Raw genomic sequence first — 24,002 nt, 5'->3', positions numbered from 1 at the left:
GTGAATTTCACCAATGAAGTCTAGACCCCATTGCTGAAATGGCATTTCTGTGGAGATGGGTTTGAGGGGTAATGGTAAGAGTTTCTTCTTTCCTTCAAATATTTGGAATTTGTGATAGGAGGTCACATATTTTCTGACATCTGCAAAAAGGGTGGGCCAGTAAAAACTTGCCCTTAAAATCTTATCAGTAGTTGTTTTCTAGTATAGGTGTCCTCCACAATCTCCTGCATGAAATTCCTGCATGACTTTGTCAGCTTCATCTTTTAATAAACAATTTAACAAAATGCCACCATTATCTTTCCAAAATAAATCATTGTCTATGATACAATATTTCATTGATTTCATTTTCAAGAATCTACCTTTAGTTCTAGATAAACCAGGAGGAGCTTGTAAATTTAGTAAAACAAATATGATATCTGTATACCAAGGTGAATCTAAAAAAGTTTCACTGATCTGTGGAGTCTCCATCTCTTCCTAATCATCTAGAGCACCAATGAAATTTATATCTAAGGCTTGAAAGTTCAATTCAGCCATGAGTTTAGCTAAACCTTGGCCTTTGATTAGTTTTGTGGGCTTTATTTCAATATCATATTCCAAAATAGTGGCAATCCATTTGCCTCTCTTTCCATCAGGCCCATTCTGTGTTAGAATGTCCTTTACTACTGAATTTGGAACATATGCAATAATGTGTGAGTATAAAATGTACACTCTGAAATCCTTTATGGCTTTTACTAAAGCAAGAGCTTGTTTTTCCATTATATTATACTTTAGTGTAGCATCTCTCAAAGATTTGTTGAAAAATGCAATAGGCTGCTCATAACCTTGATCATTCCTTTGCAACAAGATTGCTGCAATAGTGTGTTCTGAAGCAAAAGAAAAAATTATAAAATATTTTTTGATATCAGGACTTATTAAGGGATTCTTTGATTGCCTCAAAAGACTGCTTAGCCTCTACTGTCCACTTAAGTGTTGAATCTTTCTTTAACATGTTATTCAATTCTTTGATTAGTTCTGCTAAGTTAGAAATGAATCTTCTAAGAAAATTTATTTTACCTAAGAATGATTGCAATTCTTTAATGTTCCTAGGGTGACTGATGTTTAGGATTGCCTCTATTCTATCTGGATCAATTTTAATGCGCTCTTTTGAAATTATGTGTCCTAAGATTTTCCATTCTTCTAGACCAAAGAGTGTCTTTTTGGGATTCAAAGAAATTCCAAATTTTCTACATTTAATAAAAACTCTGTTGAGGTGATCTAGATGTTCATTATCTGATTTGGAAAATATTGTGATATCACCTTGGTAAATGAATAAAAAGTCATGGATTTCTTTTGCAAAAGCTATGTCCATTGCTCTTTGGAATGTTGCTCCAACATTCATCAATCCAAAAGGCATTTTCAAATGCATGAAAGTACGCGAGGGAGTGGTAAATGCAGTCTTTGGTTGATCCTCTGGTTGAACTAAGATTTGGTTGTATCTAGAGAATCCATCAAGTAATGAAATTCTAGATGACCCTACTACCCTTTGGATAATGTGGTCCATTTTAGGGAGGGGATAGTTATCCTTCACTGATACTTTGTTCAAGTTTCTGAAATCAACACAGAGTCTTATTTCTCCTATTTTCTTTCTAGTGGTTACTAAATTAGAGACCCAATATGAATATCTAATTGGTGCTATGATTTGTGCTTCATACATCCTTTTTACTTCTTTTTCTATCAATGGCATAAGAACTGGATTAATCCTCCTAAGCTTTTGTTTGAAGGGTTTCTGATCTTCTTTAATGGGTATTTTATGTTGAATAATGTTGGTGTCATAAGATTTGAGGTCTTCATAACTCCAGGCAAAGACATCTTGAAATTATTTAAACAAACTTATGTATTTCAGCTTTTCAGCTGGAGGTAATGCTTTGGATAATTTAATAAGCTTAGGTTTTTCTTTTGTTCCTATGTTACATTCTTCTATGTATGATCTTAAAGGCTCCATTTTTGGTTTTCTAGCTACATCATTTGAATCAAACAAATCTTCTAATGGGACTAATCTCTTAGGCAAAAAGTTATTTTTAAGGTTTAAAATCTCAGAATCATCATTAACTATTTCTTCTATTTCTACTTTTTCTAAGTTATCTATTTCTACTTTAATGAATTTAGTGGGTTTATTTACATCTACAACGTTTGTATCTATCTCACTATCTATGATGTCATCTATTGTTGTTTCAAGGAAAACTAGTGTCGATTCAAACTGCTAGTCCCACTAAGATGGGTAGCTATCTTAGAAACAAACAATGAAAGATTTTCAAGAGTTCCTTTAAGTGTGATAGATGGAAGAGAAGAAAAGAGGACCAGCCTGGATCTTTCGCTTTGATCCTAGCTTTATTTCTCCTTTCCTTGATAGAATTTTCCACTCCTCTCCTACTTGTCCCACTTCAAAGAATACCTGTAGAGTCAAAGTAACAACAAACTATCAAAGCATATCTATCTAAAACATCATAAACAATGCAGTATCAGAAACACATGGACCATACAATTGCATTCATAAACAATAAGATTCAGAAATACACAATTATATGGAGGAAAACTCAAAGAACTTTATTAATAGTAGTGAAAGAGAGGATTACAACCCAGCTGTCTGATCCAACATCATCCTCCCAGTGTAGAAGCCCTCTTCACCTCATGAACAAGCAAATCACCCAACAATGCAATGTCTCTTCTCACCAACAAACCAACATCACTTCCTTACAAATTACAAAATTCTAGCCTCTAGATCTCTCAGATGAGGGATCCATTTATAGATGTCTTGCAAGGGTATGAGTGAGCTCTAGGTTTTTGATTAGTGTCATTCCACTGATAGTTCTTGGTTCCACTTGGAGATTTCATGATCTCTTACTCATCCCTGGGTGAATTCAGAGAGGCAAGTGTCACAGGAGAAGTTTCTAGAAGATTCCATGATCATCCACCTAGCAAACTATCTCTGCCATTTGTCTATTCTCGCTCATCGCACCCCACAGAAGTCCATTTCAGTATGCATCACACCTGGCCAGTTTGGCATTCAGTATGCATCGCACCTTACCCATGGAGCAGTCTGTATGGTCCAGTTTTGGCTAGTTCTGAGTAGTTTTTCAGGTGGAACTTCTGGGAAATGATGTAATCAGTTGACCATGATCCTTTAGGGTATGAAACAACACTTTTATGGACTTAAGGAGCCCTTAGTTTATGGACATATGAGTTTGGGGTTGTAGTGCTCAAATATGTCTATAACAATTTTACAATCAGTATCTATGTTATAGTTTTGGAATTCTCCCCCAGCATTCATAAAATTATAGCTTTGAGAATCTTGTGAAAAAATCTGCCAATATTTCAGATTATCAGGTATAAAAAGCCCGTGTCTTACCTCTACAGTGTACTGGTGATTGGGTTGAAAAGGTAATCTGCAAGTGCTAGAAAAAGTAGCCAAACTGTGAGCTTGCATGTTTTGTTTCCTAGGAATAACAACAAAATCAATTTCCAGAAGTTCTTTAATTAGATCTAGAATAGTTTCTTTGTATTGGCCAAGTCTAGGATTATTCACATAATACTCTCCTTTAATTTATTTTATGATCAATTCTGAGTCCCATGATAGAAACTCTCTTGGCTCCAAGGTTTCTTACAATTTGCAATCCTAAGATCAAAGCTTCATACTTTGCCATGTTGTTTGTGCATTTAAAGTTTAATTTAAAGGCATGACCTTCAAAATGATTATTTTCCATTCTATGAATCCATACTGCTCCTAATCTGTTTACTGAACCATCAAAGTCTAGGTGCCACCTAGATTCATGAAATATATTATCACTGTCAGATTCTGTATGTCCTTGTTTTATAACTGTGTTATTGCCTTTTCCACTATCTGAATTACATAAAATGAAAGAATCCATATCAGAATGTACAAAATAAATAGGATAGTTCTGTGGTTTATCTGTACTATTGACCATATATTTCATCAAAGTTTCTCAATAAAGCTTTTTGGGCTGACCAAATACTGAAATTGTGGCATAAGACATGTCTAACTATAGGGATCCCTGCAATTTTGCTCCCCATGAGCGGGATAGTAGCATTCCATACTTTGGAGGGATATCAACAACTACAATATCCATGATAATACTCTTACTTGGGTATTGAACTAGAGTGACACACAAATATTTTATCAAGCCTATGAATTTAATTTTACTAGAATCAAAAGAGAAATTAACTTTGTATGGTCTGGTTATATCTAAATCCAATGTTTCCATGATTGCTTTAGGCATTAAATTGTGAGATGCTCCTGAATCTAACATAGCATTGTGTAAGATTTGATCATGAATAGTCAAGCTAATGTAGAATGGAGGAACACCACTTTTTTCATGTTTTCCATTTACCTTAGGACCAAATATTAATTCTGGTTGGTCATCATTTAGATTAAAAGAGTCTTCTCCTTCATCTATATTCAATGTTTCAGTGATATGGGCTTTGGAGGAATCATTTTTTATCAATTCTGTCAAAGGAATTGTTATTTTCAATTTGGCAATTTCAGTTTGGATATTATATGGAGTTTGTGTTTTGCCTAACTGAATGATTTCCTCCTTGGAAATTTGAGTTTGTGTAGTCTTTTCTTTCTCATCTTCAATTGGTAACTCAGTTTCTGTTTGGGTGTCTACTATTTTACTATTTTCAATTTTTTGATTTGGAATAGTTTGGGAAGCAGTTGAAATATGAATAGCATTTGAAGCTTGAGTATCAGTTGATTTTTGGACATATTTTGAAGTTTTAAGAGCAGCTGATTTTTGAATATCAGCTGAAGTTTTAACAACAATATCTATATTGTCTACAATTTTTGGACTAGCTACAATCTTTGGAGTGAAAGTTTTTTTGGTTTCTCTAGAGAGAATTTGCAGCACTTTGGTTGTAGGAGCTCCCACTATTTTCTTGGTCTGAGTTTGAATAATTTTATTAGTAGGGGCTTCCATGTTTTTCTTACTCCTAATGTTATATTGCTTATGAACTTCATTAATGGCAAACTCATAACCTTGTTTATAATCAAAGGACTCTCCAGATTGTAACTGTAATTGTTGTAACATGCATAATTCCTATTCTTCTTGGGTAAGAAAAATAGTATTACCATCATTTATTCCCATTAAGTTAATCTGAGTGTCTTCATCTTCTTCATTTTGGTGAGAACTTTCAGCATAGTTTTCTTGGAAAGGTGGTCTAATCTATTGATCAGGTGGCCCTTCTCTAGATTTACCAGGGTTGGGATTCTTCCTAAAGTTTGGATTTATTATTTGAGGACCTTGTTGTTGATTATCCCATTGTGGTTTTCTTTCCATAATTTCTAATCTATCCACTAACTTTTCTAAACTTTTAGCCAAAGTATCTATCTTAACATCTGAAGTGGATGGTTCTTCCTTAATGGTAACTCTTCTTTCATTCCTCATTCTAGCTCTTTTAGCCAACAAGTTAGCTTCTATACTAACTGCATCACTTTGCGTCTGTTCTAAAGTTGGAGGGTTTATTTCTCTCTGTTGGTAAGACACATTAGTGTCAAAACCTTCAGTGCCAAGTCTAGTGGAGGTTTGATATTTGCAGGGATTGCATTATAAATACTATTAAACCTGGTATAATAGTTCTGAACAGACTCATTAGGACCTTTTCTAATATTTTCATATTCAGATAATATTTGTAAATGTTTTTTCTTTCTTTCCCATCTATTGATAAACAATCTAAGGAAAACAATTAAATCAGTAATATGACCAACAAGTAAATATTTAAACCATTTCTTGACATCTCCTGCTAGTGCTTGTGCAAATAATCTCATTTTTACATATTCTTCATCAATTTAATGCAATTCAAAATAATCACTCATTTTATTTACATGTTGTTGTCCAGTATATTGACCAATACCATCAAACTAAATTTTTTTACTCTGGTAATCTTGGGGCATGGCATGTACTTGAGCTGGCAAGGTCAAAGAAGCATATCTGGCAGCCATGGCTAAGATTCTAGCTTGGCTAGGAGGTGAAGTGGTGGTGCTTGAAGATGAACTTGAAGGGCTTAAAAATGAGCCTGAAGTGCTAGAAAATGTAGCATAAGTGCTAGAAGATGAACTTGGAGTATTTTGAGATGGAAATAAAACTCTAGGATGAAGAGGAAGCTTGGGGGTGAATGATTCTGTGGAATGAAGTGTAGTGGAAATAATATATGAGGTGGTACTAAATAAAGATGAATTTAAAAACTCTGAAGGAATGGTAGAAGGCTTAGGAGTAGCAAAAATTAGGGAAGCTAATTCAACTGACTGTTGAAAATAGGCTTCGTCTATATGTCTTATCAAATTTGAGGTTAAAACATCAAGTTTGTCAAAAGTGTCTAGAACATGCTAATCTAAATCAGGATGTATAGTATTATTCTTTGATTCAATAAATTGAATAAGAGCAGGGTCTATTATAGTATCATGGAGTAAAGTTTCAGATTTGGTACGAAACAATGAATGCTCAAATGATAAATCAAATTGAAGATCCTCCAAGTTTGATAGCTCTTTAGGAAGTGAATTTTCTTTGGTTAGCTGACTAATGCTTTCTTGACTTTCTACTTTATTGTTTTTTCTTAATATTTTGTCCGGATTATCAACAATTATAGCAGGGTTTGGATCTCAATGTGCCCTGGTATAGTATGTTCTTTTGGAAGCCAAAATTTTAAATTTTAATTTTTTTTAATGAAACTTTTGACAACCCTAAAATGGTCTTAAGGTGAAAAGGTGAAATTTAAGGTTTCCTTTTAAGGTTTATTAAACTGAGGACTCGTTTCCCCAGTATGGTCGCCATTATGTTATCACTCTAAAATTTCCCTAGAGTTGTCATATTGTGTTTAAAGAAATAATAGAGGTAACCACAAACCTATGTTTGAGATCAGGATCTAGCCTTCCTAATGCTCAGAGAGGGCTCTCTCTTAATGATTTAACTTTGTTGGATTAATTGGTTTTAGGCTAGTTATTTAAGCTTGATTGGGTTTTGATTTGATTTGGTGGTGGAATCACTGATTTAGATGGATAGATGAGTATATTTTTACCATTGGGCCATGGAGTCCAAATGTCAAGAAAGCAAGACTGAATCAAGTTTTAAAGATAGTGTTCACAGGGAAAGGTAGCTAAGTAAATTCAGATCTTTTAGGCTGGATGGTGAAGTGGTTTTTCAATCAGGGTCAAGGAGCATTTAAGGATTCCTTAAACTTGATAATGAGGGAAATGAAAGAGGTCAATCGAAACTAGGTAGCAATGAAGAATTCCCTACTTTGGATATCAGCAGAAAACATCAAAATGAATAACTGTTCAAGACAGAGTGTACTTAAACAAATTCTGTAGTAATATTCCAGTAATTTCATTCAAATTGGAAAACCTGTAAGTATGTGAAATACTTAAGAAAATAACAATTTAACAAATGAAAGATACTTCACTGAAGTGGCTCAACACATGAATCCTGTAATGCAATGCCTTTATTACTCAGTCCAGTCTGCTGACTTGAAAATGTTACAATAAACCCTCAGGTTTTAGATCAATATAACTATAGAAATGTTAAGCAATCCACCTAATACTTCAAATTATGAATTATTTATACAAAAAAATTATTACAAAATATCCTAAACTGTTTTATGAGTTATTCAAGGAAAAAGAAAATCTTTATGCAAGAAGATAGAGACAGATATGTAACTGATGCAAGCTATCCCTCTTTTAATGTTTGCTTTTTTGATCTTTTGTTGCTTTCTCTCTTTGGCTATTGCTCTACGCTAGCTATCCCTTTACTCTGCCTTTGACTTTTAAACTCCGTCTTTTACCTGATACTCTTTGATTTAGCTGATCTGTTAGTCTCTGCTATTTTACCTTGGCTGCCCTTGACTGCTCTGTTTTACCTTTCATCTTCATAGTAAATCATTCAACTTTTCCCAAGACTCTGCATCTGGTAATTTAATATTTACCATTCTTCTGTAGATTTCATCAGTTTATGTATATTTTGAAAAAGTAGGCTTGTTTATAAAGAGACATTTTACCTCATGCTAGAGGTAAAAGAGGTTTTGAAATGTCTGATAGAGCACTTTTCCTATAGGAATCCCTTTCATGGAGGAATTTTTGGCTTGTTCCTTTGCTACTTCTATAATTTTATTATCATAGTCTTCATGTGGCATCAACCTGTCATTTATCACCAATGGATTAGGCAGACGTTTCTGCCTCAAAGCATCAAATTTCGCCATAAACCTAGCTATTTCTAGCTCCATTGTTTGGAATTTCTCCTCAAGTTGTATCATCAGGTTTCTCTTGGTGATTACCTTCTTTACCTCTAGTATGGTTTCAGTTCTGTCAGCTATTCCAAGCTCCTGCAATTCATACTTGTTCTTTGAGTTAAAGAACTGGATTATTCTTGAGGCTTCTTCAAGTTTATTCCCAAGTTTGGCTCTAACCCTTTGAATTGCCTCACCAGCCTCTTTAACCAAATCATTCTGCTCAAATATCACCTGTATAGATGGCCAAATATCATTGACTGAGTTAATGATATTGGCCCATAAAAGTTGTTTGCTTGGGCTAGTGGCTCTTTCAGTGTCAATTCCTTCTCTAACTTCTGTATCCTTTCATTCAACTTGTTTGAATTCTGGGTTTCATTCTTATGTATGATTTGAGCTAGTTTCTTTTCATCCTCTAGACTTTTTATTTGTTCTTTAAGTATAGTTATTTCATTTGTTTGGATGGACATATCTTCCATGGATTTGATCAGTTTATTTGCTTCATCACTAGGATGAGTTGCTGCTGTTGTTGAACGTGTTACACAACACGCCCTAGCACCTAAATGGCCAGGATCCATTCCAAAAGGCCATGCTTCCGGGGTGGGGAAGCAAGTTCATAGACCTGCCAATGTGAGATGGGCCATCGCGTCGACTCTGAGAAAAGGGTGCATTCCGAAGAAATCAGGTTGGGAGCGATTGTCACTTTTGGTGGGGGTTAGGAATCACCTACATTTCATTATGAAAAGAATCGAACTGAGGAATACAGGCCAGGATCTCACTCACATCAGTACCCCGGCCCAGCGGCCAAAATGGTCGAACGTCGAACCTAGGCAGAAAAGGTAATAAGCGGTGGGACGTGCTATAGCTACTGGATCTTCTGTGGCCACTGAAGTTTCCAAAGTAGAACGAACTATTGTAGTAACTATAGGAATATCAGTGGCTGTAGCTGCTTTAATGTTGGCCTGTTTCTCCTGCACTAACTTATCCATCGCATTCTCCAGTTCTTTTAATTGAGCATTTAACTGTAGAATGAGGTCCATCATCTCATTTTTTTGGCTTTGATTCTCTAGAACTTCCTTGGTCTGTGGATATTCAGAAGGAGGCAGTTTTAGCTGCTTCTTCAATGCAACAATGTCTTCATTCTTCTTTTTTATGAGCTTCTCTGCTGCCTTGATGTCATTTGGATTATATCCAATCTCAATAACCAATTCTTATAGTGATTTAATTATGTTATCCTTTGCTTGTGAGGATGCCTTCCCTAGTTTAAACTGTGTTGTGATATTCTCTAGGGAATTTTGAAGTTTTTGTACACTCATAACTTTGTTGGTCATTGTTGAGTATATCATTTCTCCTACTTTCTTATGAAATTCAATCTGATCTATAGGATGAACATTTTTGGCCAAAACTTCAAATTTTGTCTTGTTGTAATCTGCTGATGACTTAGGCTGTTGTACTGTGGGCTGCAAAAAGGTCATTTGCATTTCACTGTTTTAATGTCAAAAGATGAAAGTAACCTATTCTGATTTCTAGGAGTCTGTTTGAAATATTGGGCATAGGTTTCAGCTTTCAATGCTTCATTTCTCAACTTGATTTCTTTATACTTCTCCTTTATATCTTTTTCTTTATCCACTGGTTTTCTGGATGAAGAGACTTCAATACTAAGCTGCTTTTGAATAATCTAAGTATTAGAGGTTGAAGGCTGATGAGTTTCCTCTAAAACTATTGGAGCTATACTCTCTCTGACCATTGTATCTGTATCAATGATTTGAACTGTCTCAACTGTCTCTTCTTGCTCATTTACAGGATTTAGCTTGGGCTTCTTCATGTACATGATTTCAAAGCTGTCATCTTTTGTATCCTTGTTTGAGCAAGAACCTTCTTCCCTAGTCCTTTTTGCATTTCTGTCCTATAGGGCTGGAGTATGCAGAATGGAACTAGTATCCATCTGTTTCTCCATATATATTAAGGTGTTTTCCAACCACTCTGATTGGTTGGCATATTTTTCAATGTCTGGCCTGGACTCATGCATAAAAGGGCTCAATTTAAACTTGAGTCTTAGTTTGTTTATGACTCCTAAAGGATCATATTTTGATTTGAAACTATTGGTAAAATTCATTTCCTGTAAACATTTTTCCACTTCTTCTCCAGTTTCCCTATTATTGCAGATAAAAGGACCAAGCTGCTTTTTTTATTTTGAACTGTGTTTTCTTCTTGGTTGATAGAAAATTCACATCATCTGAATTTATGATCTACCTGATATACTATAATGTAAATATCCTCCTCGGGATATATTTGGGCAGCTTATAGGGAGTGAGCTGGAATCCATACACCCTCATTTTAGTGTAGTTCAGGTATAAATACCAGTCTCCTATTCTACTGTGTTTAGACAACTGTAAAACTTTCTTTATCTCATCACTGATCCTGGGTTGATTGCTACTTCTTAGTATGTTAACCACTGGGTGAACAAATGAATCAATGAACTCCTTGTAGATGAAAACAATGGAATATTTTGGGATTAAGGGTGTCCAAAAGATAATAGATCTAGGATTGCCCTTAGTGTCCAGCTTTTGGATGTTAATAGGAAACCTGTCTGATTGGAAATATAGGAACATATGGAACAGTACTGAAGAGTATTTAAATACTCTTTCATATGGAAATCTCATCAATTAATCATGGATTATGTCTGCTAAGAACTAGGCAAAATTGAAAACTTTAGCTGGAGGCTTGCCTGGGCAAAAAATAGAAAGGAAAGCTAGTATAGGCTCATCTACATGCTCATCAGTGGTATATCCTAGAATACCAGACAACATGGTTACAATCTGTCTTGCCCTCTCAGAGAAAATGGTGGCATAGTATGAAGAACTGTCTGTAGGAATATGAGCCTCTTCTAGGATGAAAGTTTGAAAAATTTGAGATCTCTTGGGAAGGTCCAGCTTAAAGTATAGTTCAAGTAGGTTTTCAATAGAAAATGGGGTTTCACTTGGCTTTGATGGATCTGCAACATTTCATTTATTGACTCTACAATGATTGCGAATAAAATCTGTTGGTTAGGAGAGAATATGGCTCTTTGATTTGGGATATAGTAGAGGTGGCATAGGTGGATGATTTCAGGGAACTGATATACTTGTGGGAACAAGTATTTGGGTAAATTGGACTCCCATAACTAAATATCATCACTGTGGTTGAGGAATTTGTCTTTACTCCAGCATTGGAGTTTCAATCAATGGCTAGGGGAGGTTGTATCTTTGATCTGGAAATATCTGTCGGCCAACGGGAGGTGGTCAATATCTAGGTGAAGGGTTTGCAATGGTTTTTCATTCAAAATGCTCTAGGAAGCCATAGTTTTGTTTATTTTATTGAATTAATCACTATCTAGCTTAAGGAGTAGGGTTAGGACCTCTGGAATAGTGTGAAAAGTGAATACAATCTGCAACAAAGGGTTTGGAATGCCACAATGGGCTTCTTTAGGTTGGAAAGGATTTTAATTGGTTTAATTGATTAAGCCATTAAAAATGTTGTGCAAAGCTTAATTACAAGCCTTCTGGTACTTCAGGAATACCTAGAAAATGGAGATTTGGTGTGCAGAAGGGTTCTGTGGGAGCAACAAAGGCTTTCTAAGGCTCCAATGGTCTTTATGCTGCTTCAAATTGGAGTCTATAGTGTTTTCTGGCGCTTTGGAATTGGTCGACAGAGGTTCTTTGCAATAGAATAACAGTGAAAAGGATAAAAGAGCAACTTTTTTGTTTTTAACCAAAAGTGGTTAACCTTTGGGCCTGGGATTTAGTTTGAATAGTAGGCGGTTTCAAACTTACGCGGGGAGGTGGTATTATGGCTTATTGCACCGCTTTTGAGTGTAAGGTGGTATTTTTCAGAGAATACGATATAACGTGGGGCTGCCATGTAGCAAAAAGGTAGGTGAGAAAAACCACGAATCTCGTGTGATTTTGGGATGTTAAATATCAGATTGGGAGTGCGCGATATGGGATGTGAGCCGTTGGATATGGAGGTGGGTGATTGGAGGGTTATCACATGGCGGAGTTGCGAGGGATGAGTCGGGGTGTGGGGTCGGGCTTTTTAATTAAAATGTGATGGGATTTAATATATGTGATGGGTTAATAAAATGTGGGACCCGAGAAGAAATATACTAGGGATATGAGTTAAAAGGGTATTGGGGAGGGTTTTTTAATGGGGCTTGATACATTATTTAAACTTAGGATAAGGGGGTTTTAGTGGGTTTAAATGGAAAAGGGAAATTGATAAGGGGGGAATGATTTTTAAAGGGAAATGTCTAGGGAAAGGTGTGAAATAAAGGGAAAAAGGGTTAAATGAAGGGAAGGGGTTTTTACAATGGAAATGTGTTAGAATAAGGGGAAATGAAAAGGGAAGGTTCCTTTGGAATCATGAAGGGGAAAAATACTAAGGAATGAAAAGTAATTAAGGGGAAATGAAGGGAAATCAATAAACTAGATATGTAGGGGTTAGTGAAATGAGGGGGAATTAGTGAATGAGATTTAGTATTCAGACCTAAAATTATATAGAACTTTTAGGGTAAATACCCAAAGTAATATACAACTTTTTTTGAATGTTCTCTTTCTTCGATAATTCTTCCTGCACATGAAACATAGGATTAAGCATGATGAAGGTAAATTTGAGCTAGCAACCTTGTGCATTCCAAAACCTCTTTTACCTACCCTTTATTTACCCTAGCATTTTCTCTTCATTTATAGGGTGCATTTGAGCTTGCTGACCCTCTATTTATTTTTCTTTGATAAGCAAACTATCTAATTCTAATCTTATAACTTCCAATGGCTCAGATTAAATTGATGAGCTCATTATATTTCTCTACCTATCTACTAATCTGCCAAGATTAAACAGTTTGGCTAGATATTTATTCTCTATCTATCAACATGAAATTTAAAGCATGAATGAATCAAGTTTAAACTATTTGACCATCATGGATTGTGGCATTTTTGACAAGTTGCACACAATCTTATTTTGCAAGGCAAAGTAAAAAGTAGTGGCATTTGAATTTGCATCACTTTTAGAATCTATTTTTTTATCTCTTTTTGGTGGGGTTCATATTTTATTTTATTTTTTGATCCTTTTCTTTTAGTCATTTGATTTTTCTTTTAGGACTTACCCTCTTTACATTTTTATTTTAATATGGGAATACATTTTCCAGAAATTAAAAGTATGTACAATATTACAAGACTAATCATAGTCAATTCAAAATTATGAATCCTATTATTATAGGAACCTAATAGAGGAATAACAAAGGAAACCTCTCATTGCCAAGATTGCACCAGAGACAATCAAGAGAGGTATAAACAATCTCAGTACTTTAATGTTCATTTTGATTACAAGCATGTTGTTAATGATGAACATAAATCACGACATAGAAAACCATGTAGTTTTTTGTGGTTTACATAGCCATGTGGTTCCCGAGTGTTGGAAGAGAATGGCAACAAGAAATATGATGAGGTGTGAAAGGCATTTATCACATTGGGGAAGGAAGCAAGTTAAGCAGGTTTGGAGTAAGAATACTTATTGTAGTCATTGCAATAGAGGTGGTCATCAAAGAGCCACATGTTGGAGGCTCCATCCAGAGTAGTGTCTTAAGGACAAAGCACCCGTGCAAAAACCAGTCGGTGAAGGTGTTCAACAAGCAAATCTGCCACATTCTTGTTGGTTCACTTTGTTGAGTAAAACATGGTTTTACTAAGACAGTAGCTCGACATGGCCACATTTTTGTAAATCATGTGTTGCGATATAAATGTAAAAGTGATGATGTGTTTTCCATCGCTTATTAAAGTAACGACGATGTTTTGGTCTTTTTATTGATAGTTGGGGTATTGAATTCTATTTTGATGTAAACTTGACTAAAGAGTGTGTATTATAAACTCTTGGAAAGTATGGGGATGATTGGGTCATGATTGGTCATGTAATTTGAAAATATTGTAATACAGGTTTATAGAGGATGCAGGTGTCAAATTATCACTTATGGCTCTGAAGGACAAAGGTGAAGGAGAAGGAAGGGTGACCTGTCAGAACACTTGTGGTGCAGACAATGTAACACAACAATTGCAGATTATGTTTATGATTTTGGGGGACCAAAGGATCATTAATGGGGAGGAATGATCTAGGTGGCTCTAGACACACTCAGAATTGAGTAGTGGCTATGGGAAAGCTCAAAAATAAAATTCCTCATATTGAAGTGCAACCAGTGCCAGATCATAGTGTCTGTCGCCCTGATTCCAATGGTGTAAGTGATACTCAAATCCGGGTTCGTATGCTCCAGATATTCATGGTCAAAGTTGTGGTCAAACTTGGTCAATTGGCAAGCTTAAGGAGGCAACAAATTGGGAGAGACTTGACGCATGGAATCTGGCCACTAGAATGGGGAATTTTTTGAACCGTTGATTTTCCCAATAACCCTTATTTTCGACAAAGTTAAAAATGACCAATTTGTTTTAAAAATGAAAAAATATTAAAAAATAAGGGGGCAGGGCAGGATTGCCGGACCCACCCACCCCACTGGTCACAACATATTAAAATATCCAAAGGATCGAGGTGGCGGGCTGCCACCCCCTCCACACCCCACGATGATATATTATATTAAAAAACAAACCACGGTGAACCACAACATAATGTTTGAACCATTGAAGATATAACTGTTATATTGGCCAACAACCAGTTCAAAAGTTGACTGCCACATCGTTCGGGGCTGGCGAGTGTCAAACCTGTGCTGGCTGGTGGGTTAGCCCGCCGGTGGTGGTCTCAAGACATATGCCAAACCTCATTGCATAACAAAAACAATTACACATATCCTATTACAAAACGCCAACATAATGTATGACATTGCCAACACTTAATCGCCAATGCTAAAGTGTGAATACCACCAAAAGTTGGTTATAACCATCAGTTAAGAAAAAAAGACACGCCTTGCTATTTGGAGGTTGGTGAGGTTGGAACCCCTAACCACCCACGACCTATTCTCGGCCTTTGCCAATTGACCAAACGAGTCACCTTTCAATCTCCACCCACAGAATAAAATTTAAGCCTTTGTTGCAATCATTCGACGGGCGCAGCGGTGGAGGAGTGGCGGAACCATGAGCGGGGCAGAGGTGTGGAACCCTGAGAGAGGAGAATCAAGAGATGCCAAAAAGATTCCCTTAAAGGGCCATAGATGATAGTGACATAATTTATTAATATTATAGTCATTTTTGCATGTTTTATCACCAGGAGTCTAACCGTGCAGTCAGAATCTCCATATGAGCAGCAAAAATTCAGAAAACCAACAACAATCAATCTTTGGAGAATCTCGTGGAATCTAAAAGATTCCCTTGGACGCTGATTTTTTCCAGTGTCGGAATGATGCCAAATTTATAGTCATTTTTCATAGAATTTCATAGGGAGTGCAGTGGTGTGCTCAGAATCTTCATCCGAGCAACGAAATTTTTGGACATATTCAGGAAGGAATCTTTGGGGGAATCTTCCAGATGCCCTAGGGTCCAGAATTTGACGTTGTCAGAAAGGGGAAAAGTCTATAGTCGTTTGACGCGATTTCACGCCATGAATTCAATGGTGGTGTCCCTTTTAGCAGATGAGCTTTGCATTTTTAGGCCATCCCCAAAAGTGAAGGTATCTAATGCAATTATGTCATCATGCTTTTATTCTGAATTTTTGAGATGATGTTTTTGTTATTAATATCCTTGTTATCATTATGTTGAGGGATACTTGTATGCCACATCTTGTGAGGTTTTACTAGCTTGTCATGCTAAAGGAATGCCCATTTGAGTGAGAATTCCTATAGGATGTGTCGTGGAGAGACATGCCACTCTTGTTGAGGGAATTCGCCCATATGAGTGAGAGTTTCTGAGAACGTCTAATGGAGAGACATGCTAGTTTGGTTGAGGGTATTTATCCTTGTAATGACAAAGAACATACCATGTACATCATCATCTTGTAGCATTTAATGAAGTGGCCTCCCCACTCTTGACACAAGGGCCCAGAGACGTAACCCACACTGGGTGAACTCCGTTATCAATGTGTTTGTGTTTTTAATTTGTTGATCATCATTATGTTTCATATTATTTAGATTATGCACATGTGGCTTTTAATACTCTTTGATATGCAATTTTTCTAATATCACAGAAGTAAAATATCTTGGTTATTTGCGGTAGCTGAAGAGATCTATATCACCAATGGTACTAGAAAACAAAATACAAGATCATCTTACGGTTTAGCTGATATACTCGACGATCCCAAATTCTTTGTCATATCCTGTACACCTGCAAGTCCTTCACCCCCAATTTGCAACACTTGCCTCTATCGACGCTCCAATTCCATCTAGCCACTGAATCGAGGATATCCAATCTTCTCTCATGTTGATCGTTTGTCCATGAATGAATCAACACATTGAGACTCCTATTGAGTTGTTCGCAACTCCGTTTGTGAACAACTGAAAACTTCCCATTACCTCTCCTTAGCTACCCAAGGTCTTCTTTCCACTATAGTCTTCATGCATTGCTTCAATGAAGACTAACATAGGGAAGGAGGGCTACCGCCTATCACCATAAAATTTTGCTTCTGGAATGATGAACACGGGTTTTCAACAACCACTCCTCTGGCTAGCCAAATCTTGAGCTACAATAAACTACCTCTCTTAGCAGCCAAGTGTCCTTCCCCACACTACACTTAGGGCTCCACTTAGGCACTCTCACGCTGCCTTCAAACATTCCACGAATGCCCTATCCAAACAAAACAACTGAATATCTAATCTTATCCAAACTAGGATCCAACACCTAGCAATAATGAAGGAGATACATACCTTGAAGACTATTTTTCATAATTGTTGATTTATAATCACGGGTTAGGGAACGACTATATCCCACTTCATTTCACCATATATAGTAAAACATGCCTCACAAAACTATGACTTTCTTCCTTCTACAAGTTTCGTAACTTCTTTGCCCAAATAAGCTCCTACAACACCCTATCTTAAGGTTGTTTAGCCATCCAAACAACCACTATAGGACTGCAGCCTAGTCACCATAGTTCAGTCACTTTCTCAGCTTTTTCAGGGAATAAATAACATACTAGAATAAGCTCATAACAAATCCAAGACTCTCCTTATCAATTCATCCTCGCAACAGATCCTTACTCCCTCCAAAACAATCATAAGAAACACCAAATGACTCCTCTTCTCTCAACTAAAGTAGCTTCCTGATCTGCAACCCCAAAATAGAGATCTCCTTTAAGTCAAGTTGCTTTGTGTTGCACAAGGATGATGGATAAATTCCTCACAATCACCTTATATTTATACTAAATATAAGGGATTCATTAAATCACATGTGTTGGCTTGACAACTTATCAAGTGACATAAAATAACTCTAGTCGACTTGAACAATTCCTATACAAACACAAAAACCACAATAAAAAAATTGCTTCTCCACTTCTAGAGCTTAGATTTCAATGATTTTCACCATCCCTTTCTCCTCTAAGGGTCGTCTAATAACTCAATGTGTCAAATCATCGAATTTCCTCATGGTTTGACACCCACCAACTTGGGTGCAAATCCCACACCTTGGGTTCCAAGCCCACAATGCCCTATTGTGGTACTCCAACCTCCAAACCCCGAACCCTAGGGATTGGATTACTTCCCAAGCTACAAAAAATCAACACGAACCCATATTGAGTCATCAAGGATGGAAAATAGTTCATCAATACACACAAAGGAAAGTCGAAAATTCCATTGGTAAGTGCCAACCAAGCCAAGAAACTGATAAGTTCTAGTAAGAAGTATGTTTCATTGTTTTTAATAGAGAATCAATCTATAGAAGAGTTACAACAAAGAGGTACACCACGGTGGGGTGTACTAAGAAATACAGACAACAATTGGAAGAGTTGATATATGCATAAACATAAGTCTTCCAAGAACCTAAAGGGTTTCCACCCAAGAGGGAATTGGAGCATGAGATCCAACTATTTCCAGACTCCCCATTGCCAAAAATTAGGTTGTACAGGAAGTATGTTATAGAAGCAAGTGAGGTGAAGAAATAGTTGCAGTAGCTATTGGAATAGGGTGTCATTTGACTGAGTACATCACCATGTGGTTCACCCATCACAGTTGTACCAAAGAAGGATGGGACTTGGAAAATGTGTATTGATTATAGGGAATTGAATGAAATTACGCTCAAGGATAGGCACCCCATGCCCATGATATATGATCTTCTAGTTCAGTTGTAACAAGAGAAATACTTTACCAATATGGACATAAAGTTTGGATATCACCAAGTTCGAGTCAAAGAAGAAGATACGTGGAAGACTGGCTTCATAACCAGGAAAGATTTGTATTAGTGATTAGTCATACTATTTTGCCTATGTAATTCACCAACGACATTTATGAGGTTAATGAATGTTATAATATGAAATTTTATAGATTCATTTGTTATTTTCTTTTTGGATGAGATATTGTTATACAATTTTACCTGGGAGGAGCACATCTCACATTTGATGCAGGTGTTGAAGACATTAAATAAGCACCAACTACTAGCAAATATCAATAAGTGTGAGTTTGAATAACAATATTTGGTGTATCTAGGGTATGGGTATGTGATAGCTGATAGATCCTGCCAAGATATGGGCCATCATGAAATGGTTGGTGCCTACTAATGTTTCTGAGGTTAGGAGTTTTGTTCTGGTTTAACAATGCTTGAGTAAATTCATAGTGTCATTTTCATCAGTAGCAACACCGCTCCACACCATAATGACAAGTGATAAGAGCTAATGGGGAAAAGGTCAACAAAGGGTCTTTAAGGAATTAGAGAAGAACATAAGTCAAGCACATTAGAGAAATTTTGAGGTCTAAAATGGGCCTCTTAAGGAATATTATAAAATAATATTTAAAATAATAAAATAAGAATAGATTACCTCATCAAGTTTTGGAGGGAAAAAAATAAAAAACTACTTTTTCAACTCATATTTTCAACTTATTGGCCTACGATTTTACTCGAATTTCAAGAGGGAGAAATAATTGGATGCAAAATTTAATTTTTCATCCAAGGAGTTCCCATGTTGCATACTTTAGATGGACCCTACTACACGAAAAATGTGAAATACATGAAAAAAATGTGATTGCAATCACATTTTTTCATGTATTTCACATTTTTCATATGGTAGGGTCCATTGAAAATATGCAACATGGGTACTCCTTGGATGCAAAATTAAATTCTGCATCCAATGATTGCTCCCGCTTGAAAATTGAGTAAAATCGTAGGGAGATAAGTTGAATATACAAATTGAAAAAGTGGGGTTTTTTTTTTTTTTGTTTTTTACATTTTTAATCCAAAAATGGTGAATCACCCCCATGCTTGGAATCATCATATTGAATCATAATGGTTCTTATGAATTTGATTTTTGTTGTTCATCTTTGTGTTGAGGCCCATTTTTAACCTCAAAATCTCTCTAATGCCAGTTCTAGCATTACCAAACTTGTAGTATCCTTTTGAAGTGGAGATAGATGTGAGTGGGTATGTTATGGGAGTGGTATTGCTGTAGGGAAGAAGGCATATATGATACCATTTTTAAGTATTTCATTGGGAAGTTCTTAAATATCCTACCTATGACAAGGAACTCTATGCCCTAGTGAAATATGTGAAGAAGTGGAAGCACTATCTGATGGGAAAGGAGACAATAATCAACACATATCACTAGCCACTACAACACTTGCAAGCCCAGAGTAAGATACAACAAGCCAAGCATTACAAGTGGATGGGGTTTTTACAATAGTTTCATTTAGTGTTCAAGTACATGAAGGGAATCACAATCAAGTTGGTTGACATTCTTTCAAGACCACCCACATCAAAGATCACAACTTTGAGAACTTTGATGGACATGGAGCCATTCGCCCATGATGCATATAAAGAGGCATATTCAAAGGATGAGGAATTTAGGGAGGCATTTCAACAATTACAAAGTCATGTACACAATGTTGACAACACCATTGACTACCATCTCTAGGACATGTTACTCTATATGGTAGATAAGTTATGTGTTCCTAAAGGTGAGTGTCTGTAGCTGATTAGACTGGTTCACACCTCCAAGGTTGCATGACACTTTGGTGTAGGGAAAGCAGTGGGAAACTTATAGAGGTATGTGCATTGGCCTAAGATGCAAGAACATGTAGCTAGACTCATAAGAGGATGCATGATTTATTGTACGAGCAAGTTTGGTAATAGGAAACCAAGCATATATCATCATTTACCTGTACCCACTAGTCCCTCGGAAAGCATTTCCATGGATTTTATGGTGTTGGCATTATGGCTAAAGTGTTGTCCTTGATGGCAACCCATTCAGGTGATAGATCACAGTACTTCAAGTCAGTAGCAGAGATTGATGATCAGCTATCAAATATTGAAGAAAATAAGGGGTACGCAGGTACACCTTACATAAGGTGCGTACACGCAGGTCAGTGTTACATAAAGTGCGTACATACCCGCAGGTCAGCCGTTCAGGAGGTGCGTACCCCTAGTGCACACATTTCAAGGCAAAGAATTTCACATGTGGGGTTTTCTTATGTTTTACTCTTGGTATTTAGCCGACGATATTGGGTTATTATGGTGTCGGCTCGTGGTATTGATCCATGTTTTAAGGAAGAGCTTTCCTATATAAAGCAAAGGAGATCATTTGGCTTGAGCATGTTTTTGGTTGAATATCTTATGAGGGCTAGATCTGGTCTAGATCTAAATAAGGCGAATCTACTGATGGACCGAGATCTCTTTGGCGCATGTTCAGATCTGTAGATCTGACTGTCTAGGTTATTTCTGAAGTCTTGAAATCATCTATGCCCGAAGGTACGCAGGTACAGTGAGAGAAAAGTGCGTACATACGCAGGAACGAAGCGTTTTAGGTGCACCGGTACGCAGGCACAGAAGGGTTTCAGGTGCGCCGGTACGCAGGCACAGAAGGGTTTCAGGTGCGCTGGTACGCAGGCACAGAAGGGTTTCAGGTGCGCCGGTACGCAGGCACAGAAGGGTTTCAGGTGCACCGGTACGCAGGCACAGAAGGGTTTCAGGTGCGCCAGTACGCAGGCATAGAAGGGTTGCAGGTACGGAGGTCCGCAGGCAGTTCAATGGACTCAGAGCGAGGTACGCAGGCTAGCAGTTGAGCAGGGTGCGTACGTAAGTAGGCGAGCAGTTGAGCAGGGTGCGTACTGTAAGCAGGCAAGCAGTTGAGCAGGGTGAGTACTGTAAGCAGGCCAGCAGTTGAGCAGGGTGCTTACGTAAGCAGGCGAGCAGTTGAGCAGGGTGCTTACTTCTCTTAAAATCTTTGTTTATCATTGTTGTGTTCTGGGCTTGGTCCTATTATTGTTGATCTGGTTACTACAGTTGACTGGGTGATTCTCTTATACTTGATGATTATTTGATGCTTATGGATCCAGTTTGAAAATTTATGAAAAGTGGTCCTTGTAAGAAAAGAAGTAGGGAGTTGTAGCTCCCTTCCAGGAGAGACTGGAAAACGAGAGAGAGAGTTGTAGCTCTCTGCAGGTTGCAGCCTGCGTACTGGTAAAGGACTGCACCAGTACAAAACCATTGTAAAAGGAGTTTCTAATTTGAAAGAAGATAGAGACATATTGCAGCAGGTGGTTTTCACCCACATTGGGTTTCCACCTTACATCTTGTGTTCTTTGGTGTGACTATCTGTTTTCTTTTGTTCATGCTCATTATTTTATGGTACTGACATGCAAAAATAATTCAAAGAACAAATAAAGAAGATTTATTAAAAGAATTAGATAATACTGATTCACCCCCCCCTCAGTATTATTTCCAACAATTGGTATCAGAGCAGGTCCTTCAGAGAAGCTTGATCGCTTGAAGGTAGATCATTCATCATGAGCAACTACGAGAGAGAAGCATCAATCAGGCCACCCGTTTTTGATGGGACAAACTTCAATTATTGGAAGGTAAGAGTTACTGCCTATCTTCAATGTCTTGGTATAGAAGTTTGGGACATCGTAGAGACAGGCTACGCTTTTCCTTCAGCTACTCCTACAGATGCAGCCGAGAAAAAGAAGTATGAAACAAATGCGAAAGCAGTCAGTACTCTATTAGGATGTATATATCAATCAGAATTCATGAAGGTAATGCACTATAAATCCGCAAAAGAGATATGGGACAAAATTGTCACGAGCTATGAAGGAGATGAACAGGTAAAGCGTGCTAAACTTCAAACTCTCAGAATTCAGTATGAGACTCTCAAAATGTATAATGATGAAAGTGTGGCTAACTATTTTCTTCGGGTAGATGAGGTTGTTAATTGTATGAAAAATTTGGGTGAAGAAATAAAAGAGGCTATTGTGGTTGAAAAGGTTCTAAGATCATTGTCCCCCAAGTTTGAATCTAAAGTATCTGCAATAGAAGAAAAGGAAAATCTACGAATTCTTACTATGTCTCAGCTACATGGAATTCTAACTGCTTATGAAATGAGAAAGGGAGGTCCATCAGACAGAAGAGAAGCTGCTTTCAAGGCATCAGGCAAAGGAGATTATTATGAAGCAAGCCACGTCCCAGAAGAAGAGGAAGAAGAATCAAATTTTGTCAGAAATCTTCAAAGGGGCTCTGGAAGGTTCAGAGGTAAGTTACCTTTTAAATGCTTTGCTTGTGGAAGAGTAGGTCATTATGCTGCAAAATGTCCTTATAAGGATAAAGGAAAGGAACCTGCTAGATGGAACAAGAAACAGAACGCAAATAAGAAAAGCTACTACACTCATGAAGATAGTGATGGTCTATCAAACAGTGATGAAGATGAACAAGGTAATGAATATAAGTTGTTAATGGCATTTGAAGATGATGATTATATGGATGCTATAGATGTGGATAACCTTTATGATGAAATTACTAGACTCAAGAGATGTATAGAAGAAAAGAACATGATCATTGATACTCTACAATTTCAAATTGATGAAAAAGAAAAACATCTTGAAAAATTAGAAGGTGAAATTGTTGGTCTTAGAAAAGAGATTGAGAAAACAAAAGCTATTAATCTCAAGTTTGTCAAAGGATCTGAAACTTTGGATGAGATTATCAATGTGCAGCGGTCTCCACTAAACAAGACAGGTCTGGGCTATAATGGAGAAACTTCTCAAGCATCCACCTCAAAAAGTTATCTTGATGCAGCAAGAAGAAATGAGCAAAAGCACAATGAAGATCATCAGGTAAAGCAGGGACGAATTACAAACAGAAACTATCAGGGGCAATCCATCTTAAGGGTGAACAAAAGCTACAACCAGCCACAGGTAAAATCTTCTCAATTTGGTTCAAGAATAGATGACAATAGAAATTACAATCAATTGGCTGGTAGATTTGATAACCGCAGAAGTTTCTTCAATGGACAATGCTTTTCTTGCCATAACTTTGGTCACAAAGCAGCTCAATGTGTTGCATATAAAACAATCATGACTAGGGAAGCTCAAAAACAAAGAAGTATGACCGGGATTACAAAAAGGACCTATAACAACTTTTCGGTTCTTGAAAATGAAGTTGAATGTTCTATTTGCAATAACTTTGGTCATGAAGACTCTGAATGCAGGAGCAGGTTTCAGCAGAAAAAGGAACAAGCCTCAAGCACCAAAACATGGAGAATAAAGGAACCACAAACAGAAAGATGTGGGATAGCATTTTATGCAGAGGGACAGGAAAATCTATGGTACATTGACAGTGGATGTTCGAAGC

Source organism: Pinus tabuliformis, chromosome 6 (genome assembly GCF_031772625.1).
Source record: "Pinus tabuliformis cultivar Carrire ecotype Pingquan chromosome 6, CPIR1, whole genome shotgun sequence".
Classification (NCBI taxonomy): domain Eukaryota; kingdom Viridiplantae; phylum Streptophyta; class Pinopsida; order Pinales; family Pinaceae; genus Pinus; species Pinus tabuliformis.
Note: the sequence above shows the minus strand (reverse complement) of the source record.